Below are 11,855 nucleotides of genomic sequence, written 5' to 3' on the forward strand. Positions count from 1 at the left end.
CACCTGAATACCCAGTGCATGGATAACCAAAGCACTTCATTGCCTTCAAATGATGAGAACATTTTCATGAAATAGGCTTATAAGCCATCAAAAGCAAAAAGAGGGCTTCCCTGGTGGCGCAGCGGTTGAGAGTACGCCTGACGATGCAGGGGACACGGGTTCGTGCCCCGGTCCAGGAAGATCCCACATGCCACGGAGCGGCTGGGCCCGTGAGCCATGGCCACTGAGCCTGCGTGTCCGGAGCCTGTGCTCCGCAACGGGAGAGGCCACAGCAGTGAGAGGCCCGCTTACCACAAAAAAAAAAAAAAAAAAAAAGCAAAAAGAGAGTGGAATCAAGTTAGCGACTTCTCTTAGGGAACTAATGCGGAAAACATGAAGAGAGCCAACCTCACAGAGAATGATGGAGTTTCCTAACTAGGTAATAAAGTGCAGAATGTCTTATCAAGAGATAACACAGCATGGTTTAGCCCATGATTTAAGGGAGAGATTTTAAAGAATCAGATTTTGAAAGGGGCGTGTTAAGTATTAGATCAAACAACATATATAACATATATGTGTGTGTGTGTGTGTGTGTGTGTGTATATACATATATATATGTGTATATATATATGTATACATATATATGTATATATATATATATATGTGTGTGTGTATATATATATATAGACTAGTCCAACTCAAAGGTGGTCAGATTTTTAACTCAGTTTATAGTTATAGTTTTTAACTCAGTATACAAGTATACTCAAGTATGATGAGTATACTTGTATGTTAAAAGAATATAAGAAACCAGAACATAAATTCAGGCCCTGAGAGAGTAACAGTAACTGACATATAGGAAAAGGGAGAGCCGTTTCACATGACTTTCAGCAGAAAGTAGTATAAAGGGAATCAGAGGAAAAATGTTTTAGAGAAAGCCAGGGCTTGCAAAATGGGCCAGGTGAAAAGAATATTAATTCTAATATACAAGGCAAGCATTCAAGGGTGAAGGACTCGAGATTGTAATCCATCCTTTTCTATGCCAGATTGAGTGCCATCCATACCATGCCAAGCAAACCTTCTATTTAGGGCCATGAACTCAGTGGAAAATTGAGTAACATCTCTAAATTCTATTCACTTCCTTTTCCAGTTCATTAAAGGCATTGAACTAGACCAGACCCAATATGGACCCTTGCAACACCCCACTACACATTGCTTTAGACTTAATTATGCTGTCATTAATCATTTGCCAATTGTTTATAATCATCCAAGCATTTTTAATATAACTAGATTCTTATTCAAGCCTGTTTTAAATTAATTTTGTAAATAAGATTTGGAGGGCTCAGATACAATGATCCATTGGCACCTACATCCATCAATTAGGCAGCATTCTCCCTCTCTCCTCCTTGGGGGTTGTCCTGGTAGGATGTGCCCTCTATGCAGATCCGGCCTTCTGTTAGACATAGTTCTTCTGTGCTCTGGTTGCTTACAACTTTTCTCTTTCAATAGCTGCACCACAACTTTTTAATCTGTCGACATAACAACCAGATGATGCTGACCCAAATCATACTTATTTCTTAAAAATGATTACACATCTATTTTGTTCCTTGTTCATTTTTCCACCCACCACGCTCCTGTCTGTTTTCAGCAATATGCCTTAGTTTTCCATTGGAAATAACTTGATGTATTTCTTTAACACCGTTTAAGTATTTTATGCTTGGATGTGTGTCACAAACATTGCCATTTTGGTTTTTTTAAATTTTTATTGGAGTATAGTTGATTTAAAATGTTGTGTTAGTTTCTGCTGTACAGCAAAGTGAATCAGTTATATATATATATATCCATGCTTTTTTAGATTCTTTTCCCATATAGGTCATTACAGAGTATTGAGAAGAGTTCCCTGCGCTATTCAGTAGGCCCTTATTATCTATTTTATACATTGCCATTATGGATGTATTAAATGTTTTATAACTTTCTCAGACTGCTTTTTTTAAAAATAAATTTATTTATTTATGTTTGGCTGCGTTGGGTCTTTGTTGCTACTCGTGGGCTTTCTCTAGTTGCAGCGAGCAGGGGCTACTCTTTGTTGTAGAGGGGGTTACTCTTCATCGAGGTGCATGGGCTTCTCATTGCAGTGGCTTCTCTTGTTGTGGAGCACAGGCTCTAGGCATGGCACACGGGCTCAGTAGTTGTGGCACACAGGCTTAGTTGCTCCCCGGCATGTGGGAGCTTCCCGGACCAGGGCTCAAACCCGTGTCCCCTGCATTGGCAGGCGGATTCTTAATCACTGCACCACCAGGGAAGTCTCTCAGACTACATTTTGAAAAGAGCTATTTTTCTTAATTTTTTCTACAGACTTAAAAAAATGGTTCCATACTCTCCTTAAAATAAGTTTTGTTGGGCTTCCCTGGTGGCGTAGTGGTTGAGAGTCCGCCTGCCGACGCAGGGGACATGAGTTCATGTCCCGGTCCGGGAAGATCCCACATGCCGCGGAGCGGCTGGGCCCGTGAGCCATGGCCGCTGAGCCTGCGCGTCTGGAGCCTGTGCTCCACAGCGGGAGAGGCCACAGCAGTGAGAGGCCCGCGTACCGCAAAAAAAAAAAAAAAAAAGTTTTGTTACAGGTTCTATTTTTCTGGACTCAATCCTTTACCAGCTCTCTGTATCTTTATTTTTAACTAATAAAACCTAAGTTTTATATGTACATACTTTAGAATCAAATAGTTCTACAAGGTTTTTAATGAAAAAGAGAAGTCCTCCATTCCCACTAGAGCATCTACCTCTCCAAGAGACATCACATTTAACTCTTAGCTGAATTTTGGTATTTACCTCCAAGACGTGAAATAATGTGCTTGAATTTTTATCATTAATTTTTATTTTAGACATTATTGTCTTCCCATTTTAAAAAATAGAGTTTGGCTCCTTTTCCTCCCCTGATCCTACCATTCATGTGTTCCCTTTCTTTTACCTTGTCCTCCCAATATGACTGTATCATAATTTTGTTAGGTTAATAAGTATCAGGGTTTATTTTATTATGATTACATAAATGCTGTCCATAGTTGAAATACATGGTAAACTCTGGTAACTTATTCTTTCTTGCACAATTTTTTCTTTTCTTTAGAATTAATGATTGTCTTGATTTTTTAATTTACTTATCACTAATTCATCCCCTGGCTTGCCATCAGCTGTCAAAGGCTCCTCTCAAGACTGTCAGGCTCATTAGCATTACCTCCATTTTAGCTTGCTAAGGAAGGACCTTATAGAAACTTCTGACATCGTCAATCTGGAATCGTAGTTCTCCAGGTATGATGCACAGCTCTCATCCTGGTATCTCCTTTCACCATCATCTTGGCATTCCGTCTCCTATTCTATTGGCTCTCCTTGTCCCTCTATCCTATGTTTTCCTCTTTCTTGACTTAATTTCCAAGAGCCCTGAAAATACAGGAATGGAAGAGGATGCTTTGAGGAACTCGTATGTCTGAAGATGCTTTATGTTACTCTTACACATTGAGTGGCTGGGAACAGATACCTAGATTAGGACCGTTTTCTTTGTTTAAGGCATTACTCTATCACCTTCAAGCTTCCAGTATTGCTAGTGAAAATTCTAAAATGTTCTGATTCCAACTTCATTAGTATTCTAGGTTCTTTAGTATTCCATATTGCTAGTGAAAATTCTAAAATGTTCTGATTCCAACATTGTTAGTATTCTAGGTTCTTTAGTATTCCAGCTTCTAACGTATTAGAATGAACTTTTTGGCCAGCCCAATATTTGGCCGGTTTCTTTTTCATTCTTTCTCTTTGTGTCCTGTGTCCTGACATTTCACAGTGATGTACTTCAACGTAGATCTCTTTTCATCCATAAGTATTGCACACTGCGTGCCCTTTCAACCTGGAAATTAAGTTGTGCTATTCTAGAATTCTTTCCTCACTTACTTTGTTGATTATTTCTTCCTTTCTATTTTTCTTTCTTTCCTCTTTCTGGAACTCCAGTTATTTGAATATTAAAACTTACTAAATTAATATTCTAATTTGATTTTCATTTTGATCTCTTATTTTTCATCTTTTTGTTCTTCTGCTCTACTTTCTGGGACATTTCCTTAATTTTATCTTTCAATTCTTCTATTAATCTATTCACTTTTGTTATATTTTCAGTTTCTAATAGGTTTTGTTTCTAATATTTTTTTCTAATAAGTTTAGTTTCAGGTTCTAATAGAACTTCAGTCCTGTCTAATTTCATATTTGCATTATCTTTTGTTACCTAAACATGTTTTCCCCAACATTTTATTATGAAAAATTTCAAACATATATAAATGGTGAAAGAGTAGTAAGATAATAACCATATATACACTACTCAAATAAATGTTAACATTTTACTGTAATTTGTTTTATCTTTTATAACTTTTTGTCAAGACATTTGAAAATCAATTGCAGATATCATGTCACTTCACCCCCAAATTCTTTGGTGGGTTTAGGGTGATAAGCTCATCCTTACTTGCCCAGGATTTTCCTGGTTTTTAAAGTGAATGTCTGTGTCTTGAGGACCCCCTCCAGTCCTGGGCAAACCAGGACCCTTGATCAGCCTAAGTGGGTGACTCTAGTGATGACATTCTCCTATGAAACCACTGTACCATTATCATACCTAAGAAAAATAATGGTAATTTCATCATTATATCATTTTAATTCTGCTCTACATTAAATTTATCCAACTATCTTTTATAGTGTGTGTGTGTATTTAGGTCTCTACCCTCCCTGTTTCTTTTTTTCTCTGACATTGACTTTTTAAGATATTAAACCAGTCATAGAAAAATGTCTCATATCATATTTTGGATTTGTCTGATTCTTTCTTCTTGATGTCTTATTCCTCTTCTGAAATTATATCCTGCATATTAGCAAAAAGGTCTAAAGTTTAATTAGACTGAGGTTAAATATGTTTGGCAAGAACATTCTGTAGGTTATAACATGCTTCTCAGAGTGTATCACATGAGAAGGCAGAAAATGTGAAGGTTCCCCACTGTTAGTGATGTTAAGATTGAACTCTTAGGTAAACTGATCATTACCAGATCTCTCCACTAGGAATGAATGTTACTTCCTTTGCAATTAGCAAGTAATCCATGGGATGATATTTTAGAACCCTTCAAATATTCTGCTCCTCACAATCTTTCATCTCATGATTTTAGCCTCCATTGATTATTTTTATTTGGAACATTTTTTCAAATGGTGTTGCAAAACGGTGTTTTTTCTATTCACTTATTCCTTCTACATTTATTAGCTGATGTTCTTCTGTAATAAAGACATTTCCCTGAGCTGGGAATAAACTATATTTTCTCCTAAAAAGGCTTAGTAAATGTTTACTTTTTTGTCTTTCATTGCAATTTTCAGAGTGAGGAATGGCACTGTTGTCCCTCCGAAGGTGGAAAATAGGGTCTCGCTCTCTCCCTCCTTCTCTCTATCCAATGTGGACTCCTGGATTTTGTTGTGGTTGTTGTTAATATAAAAGATTTAAAAGCTAGTTTACTAAGATTTTTTTTCAAGTTATATTGTATAAAAACGATTGATGGTTATTTTGATGGTTTTAAAATGAACAATGTATTTGATCACTTTCCTACTGCAGTTTAATAAAGTGTTTCCTGCTTATTTTTTAAAAACCCAAATACAACATCAGATATATTTCTATATATGTTGATATCTATCTCTCTACATGTAGCTCCTTTTCCCAAAATGGAATCTTAGTGGAGGTGTCTATCAATGTCCACCAATCCCAAACACCTTTGCATCTGTTTTTACCATGTGGCCTGTATCATGTCCCTGCTCTAAAGGTCAAAGCTGATTGGACCTGGCTAGTGGGCATCTGTCACAAATGCTGGTGATCCAACCGTGGTCTATGTGACCTGCCGTAAAAAGAATAACTGGGCCAGTAAGAAACCTTTACCAGGAATTTGGAATTGGGAAACTGAGAAACTGAAGCAGTTAGTAGTGACACTGAAGTAGAGGTAGGAAGAGAGAGGCCTTGGTGAGCACATTAAGCAAGAGTCACATGAAAGTCAAAGCTGTGGGAGCAGAAACTATGAGAACAACAGAGGAAAGGAAATCAAGTGGGTTTCTGTGCCAGGGCAGTGTTCTCATCCTGTTCTCCATCCCAGGGAACGGCACCATCATGCATCCGGTAGCCCCAGCCTAGTGCAAGACATTGTTCTTGCTCACCTAGAGTAAATGGCTTACCTGCAACCCCTCCAGCCCCTCTCTAAGCCATTCTCCACAAAAAAGTGTAAATCCAATCTTCTCACCACTGCTCCCACCCCATCCTCCACCCCCTTACATTTCATCAGTGACTTCCCATCTTACATAAGAGGGAGACAGAAATCTTCACACGGCTTGCAATAAGGTACCATATAATCTCTCCGCTGCATCCACATGAGCCTTTTATTAGTGCTTTGTTCTTGTGTTCTTGGGACTTTGTACGTACTGCCCCTGTGCCTGGAACACTATTGCCTGTTTCTTAGACAACTCCTTCTCCCACTTTGCTGAAACATCACTTTTTAGGATACCCATTCTTTTCTTATAGCCTCTCATAGGTCTGTGAACTCCCCTTAATAGCATACATTATAGTTAAAATTTTTCATTTTTATTTTTGTGACTATTTGAATACTACCTCTCTCTCCATTATCCTAGAAACACTAAGGCCACCAAGTCTGGTTATTGCGCACCATTTAATTTCAGTATCTAACACAGTTCTCAACACATAAAAGGGGCTCAGAAAATATTTATTGGGTGAATGAATGAGAAGCAAAGAAACCAGAGAAGAACATGAATTAGTTTCCCTTTGTTTTTCCCCACACCACATTTAACTCATCAATCAGTTGCGTAGAATTGACCTTCACAATGTAAATTCACACCAGAATCTGAACACTTCTCATTACCACCACTGCTACTAGCCTAGTCTGAGCCACCATCAACTCTCACATGGACAGTGTATTAGCCTCCTTCTTGGTCTCCCTTCTACTCTAGGCCCCTGCAGAGCAATCAGAGTGAACCCTTAAAACATCAACCCTACATGACACCCTTCAATGCCTTCCCATGACAATCAAAGTGAAGTCTAAACTTTTTATTATAGTCATGAGCATCTACAATACCCTTGCCTACCAATTCTAATTCATCTCATCCACCTCTCTCTTCATACTACCCAGTTATGCTTGCCTTTTTGCTACTCTTTCTACACATGAAACCCATTCTGGCTCCAGTGACTCTGACAATTATATTCTCTTTGCCTGGAATATATTTCCTTGTATTACTTCCTCTGTTCTTTCAGATATTTGCTCAAAAGTCACTTCCACAGAGGCCTTGTCTGACACCCTGATCCCCATACTTTATGTAACCCTATTGTTCATTTTCCTTACAGAAAATTTTACTTTCTCAAAGAAAACAAAAGTGTAAGTCTTTGTGAGCTTGGAATAGGCAGCAGTTTCTTAAATATGACACCAAAGCACAAGCCATCAAAAAAAAAATAAAGATAAATTGGATTTCATAAAAATTTAAAACTTCTCTTTTTCAAAGGGTACTAACAAAAAATGAAATGACAATCCACAGTATGGGAGAAAATATTTGCAAATCATATATTTGAAAAGGATCTAGTATTAATAATACATAAAGAGCTATTACTACTCAATACTTTTTAAAAAACTTTTTTTTTTTTACTAAACGTTATTTTTTTTCAATTTATTTTTATTTATTTTATTTTTGGCCACATTGGGTCTTTGTTGCTGTGCATAGGCTTTTCCCTAGTTGTGGTGAGTGGGGGCTACTCTTTGTTGCTGTGCATGGGCTTCTCATTGCAGTGGCTTCTCATTGTGGAGCATGGGTTCTAGGCGTGCAGGCTTCAGTAGTTGTGGCATGTGGGCTCAGTAGTTGTGGCTCGCAGGCTCTAGAGCACAGGCTCAGTAGTTGTGGCACACGGGCTTAGTTGCTCTGCAGCATGTGGGATCTTTCTGGACCAGGGCTCAAACCCATGTTCCCTGCATTGGCAGGCAGATTCTTAACCACTATGCCACCAGGGAAGCCCAAAAAAACTTTTTTTAATGAGCAAAGAATTTGAATCCACATTTCTCCAATGAAGATATACAAATGGTGAACAAGAACATGAAAAAATGCTCAATATAATTAGTTACTAAGAAAAGGCAAACCAAAACCATAATGAGATACACTTAACACCTACTAGTATCGTGTTAGTTTGGCTATAGCCAAAAAAAAGAATAAAAGGAAAATAAGTGTGGGAGAGGATACAGAGAAATTAAAACATTCATACATTAGTGGTGGGAATGTAAAATGGTGCAGCCATATTGGAAAATAGTTTAGCAGTTCCTCAGAATGTTAAACATAGAGTTACCATTTGACCCAGCAAATCCACTTTTATGAATATACCCAAGATAGTTGAAAACAGATGTTCATATAAAAGTTTGAAAAAACTAAATACAAATTATGAGCACACTAAAAATATCCTGATATAAAGGCATTATTAGCTTTCACAACTTCAGCTATAATTTTCTTTTCAATTTTTAAGTTTTTAAAATAGCTTTGAGGAGGAACCAAGATGGTGGAGTAGAAGGGCATGCTCTAACTCCCTCTTGAGAGAACACCAGACTCACAACTAGCTGCTGGACAATCATCGACAGGAAGACACTGGAACTCACCAAAAAAGATACCCCACATCCAAAGACAAAGGAGAAGCCACATTGAGAAGGTAGGAGGAGCGCAATCACAGTAAAAACAAATCCCATAACTGCTGGGTGGGTGACTCACAGACTGGAGAACACTTACACCACAGAAGTCCACCCACTGGAGAGAAGGTTCTGAGTCCCACATCAGGCTTCCCAACCTGGGGATCTGGCAATGGGAGGAGGAATTCCTAGAGAATCAGACTTTGAAGCCTAGTGGGAATTGATTGCAGGACTTTGACAGGACTGGGGGAAAGAGGGACTCCATGCTTGGAGGGCACACACAGGGTAGTGTGTGCATCAGGACCCAGGGGAAGGAGCAGTGACCCCAGGGGAGACTGAACCAGACCTACCTGCTAGTGTTGGAGGGTCTCCTGCAGAGGCAGGGGGGATGGCTGTGGCTCACTTTTGGGACAAGGACACCTGTAGCAGAAGTTCTGGGAAGTACTCCTTGGCATGAGCCCTCCCAGAGTCTGTCATTAGCCCCACCAAAGAGCCCAGGTAGGCTCCAGCATTGGGTTGTCTCAGGCAAAACAACCAACAGGGAGGGAACCCAGCCCCACTCATCAACAATCAAGCGGATTAAAGTTTTACTGAGCTCTGCTCACCAGAGTAAAAGTCAGCTCTACCCATCACCAGTGGCTCCCATCAGGAAACTTACACAAGCCTCTTAGATAGCCTCATCCACCAGAGGGCAGACAGCAGAAGCAAGAAGAACTACAATTCTGCAGCCTGTGGAACAAAAACCACATTCACAGAAAGAGAGACAAGATGAAAAGGCAGAGGGCTATGTACCAGATGAAGGAACAAGATAAAACCCCAGAAAAACAACTAAATGGAGATAGGCAACCTTCCAGAAAAAGAATTCACAATAATGACAATGAAGATGATCAAGGACCTCAGAAAAAGAATGGACGCAAAGATCAAGAAGATGCAAGAAACATTTAACAAAGACCTAGAAGAATTAAAGAACAAACAAACAGAGATGAATAATACAATAACTGAAATGAAAACTACACTAGAAGGAATCAATAGCAGAATAACTGAGGCAGAAGAACGGATAAGTGACCTGGAAGACAGAATGGTGGAATTCACTGCTACAGAACACAATAAAGAAAAAGGAATGAAAAGAAATGAAGACAGCCTAAGAGACCTCTGGGACAACATTAAATGCAACAACATTCGCACTATAGGGGTCCCAGAAGGAGAAGAGAGAGAGAAAGGACCAGAGAAAATATTTGAAGACATTATAGTCGAAAACTTCCCTAACATGGGAAAGGAAATAGCCACCCAAGTCCAGGAAGCACAGCGAGTCCCAGGCAGGATAAACCCAAGGAGAAACATGCCGAGACACACAGTAATCAAATTGGCAAAAATTAAAGACAAAGAAAAATTATTGAAAGCAGCAAGGGAACAACAACAAATAACATACAAGGGAACTTCCATAAGGTTAACACCTGATTTCACAGTAGAAACTCTACAAGCCAGAAGGGAGTGGCATGATATACTTAAAGTGATGAAAGGGAAGAACTTTCAACCAAGATTACTCTAACCAGGCAAGGATCTCATTCAGATTCGATGCAGAAATCAACAGCTTTACAGACAAGCAAAAGCTAAGAGAATTCAGCACCACCAAACCAGCTCTACAACAAATACTAAAGGAACTTCTCTAAGTGGGAAACACAAGAGAAGAAAATGATCAACAAAAACAAACCCAAAACAGTTAAGAAAATGGATAGAAACACACATATCGATAATTACCTTAAACGTGACTGGATTAAATGCTCCAACCAAAAGACCCAGGCTTACTGAATGGATACAAAACCAAAACCCATATATATGCTATCTACAAGAGAACTACTTCAGGCCTAGGGACACATACAGACTGAAAGTCAGGGAATGGAAAAAGATATTCCATGCAAATGGAAATCAAAAGAAAGCTGGAGTAGCAATACTCATATCACATAAAATAAACTTTAAAATAAAGAATGTTACAAGAGACAAGGAAGGACACTACATAATGATCAAGGGATCAATCCAAGAAGAAGATACAACAATTATAAATATATATGCACCCAACATTGGAGCACCACAATACTTAAGGCAACTGCTAACAGCTATAAAAGAGGAAATCGACAGTAACACAATAATAGTGGGGGACTTTAACACCTCACTTACACCAATGGACAGATCATCCAAAATGAAAATAAATAAGGAAACAGAAGCTTTAAATGACACAATAGACCAGATCGATTTACTTGATATTTATAGGACATTCCTCCAAAAACAGCAGATTACACTTTCTTCTCAAGTGCACACGGAACAGTCTTCAGGATAGATCATATCTTGGGTCACAAATCAAGCCTCTTTAAATTTAAGAAAATTGAAGTCGTATCAAGTATCTTTTGACCACAACGCTATGAGATTAGAAATGAATTACAGGGAAAAAAACATAAAAAACACAGACACATGGAGGCTAGACAATATGTTACTAAACAACCAAGAGATCACTGAAGAAATCAAAGAGGAAATCAAAAAATATCTAGAGGCAAATGACAATGAAAACACCATGATCCAAAACCTATGGAATGCAGCAAAAGCAGTTCTAAGAGGGAAGTTTATAGCAATACAAGCCTACCTCAAGAAACAAGAAAAATCTCAAGTAAACAATCTAACCTTACAGCTAAAGGAACTAGAGAAAGAAGAACAAACAAAACCCAAAGTTAGTAGAAGGAAAGAAATCATAAAGATCAGACCAGAAATAAATGAAATAGAAACAAAGAAAACAATAGCAAAGATCAATAAAACTAAATCCTGGCTCTTTGAGAAGATAAACAAAATTGATAAACCATTAGCCAGACTCATCAAGAAAAAGAGAGAGAGGACTCAAATCAATAAAATTAGAAATGAAAAAGGAGAAGTTACAACAGACACCGCAGAAATACAAAGCATCCTAAGAGACTACTACAAGCAACTCTATGCCAAAAAAATGAACAACCGGGAAGAAATGGACAAATTTTTAGAAAGGTATAACCTTCCAAGTCTGAATCAGGAAGAAATAGAAAATATGAACAGACCAATCACAAGTAATGAAATTGAAACTGTGATTTAAAATCTTCCAACAAACAAAAGTCCAGAACCAGATGGCTTCACAGGTGAATTCTATCAAACATT

The 11,855-nt window shown here is 38.3% G+C and overlaps 1 protein-coding gene across 1 annotated transcript in view; it reads right to left on the minus strand.

Annotated features, from left to right (window-relative positions):
- FER (FER tyrosine kinase) overlaps positions 1-9,054 on the minus strand; it is a 622,960-nt gene extending 613,906 nt beyond the window's left edge. Inside the window, exon 1 of the mRNA XM_049707497.1 lies at positions 9,035-9,054. The gene's annotated coding sequence lies outside the window, so the exon portion shown is untranslated. The remainder of the gene's footprint in view (positions 1-9,034) is intronic.
- Positions 9,055-11,855: the final 2,801 nt, after the last annotated feature.

This window comes from Orcinus orca, chromosome 3 (assembly GCF_937001465.1).
Source record: "Orcinus orca chromosome 3, mOrcOrc1.1, whole genome shotgun sequence".
NCBI lineage: Eukaryota > Metazoa > Chordata > Mammalia > Artiodactyla > Delphinidae > Orcinus > Orcinus orca.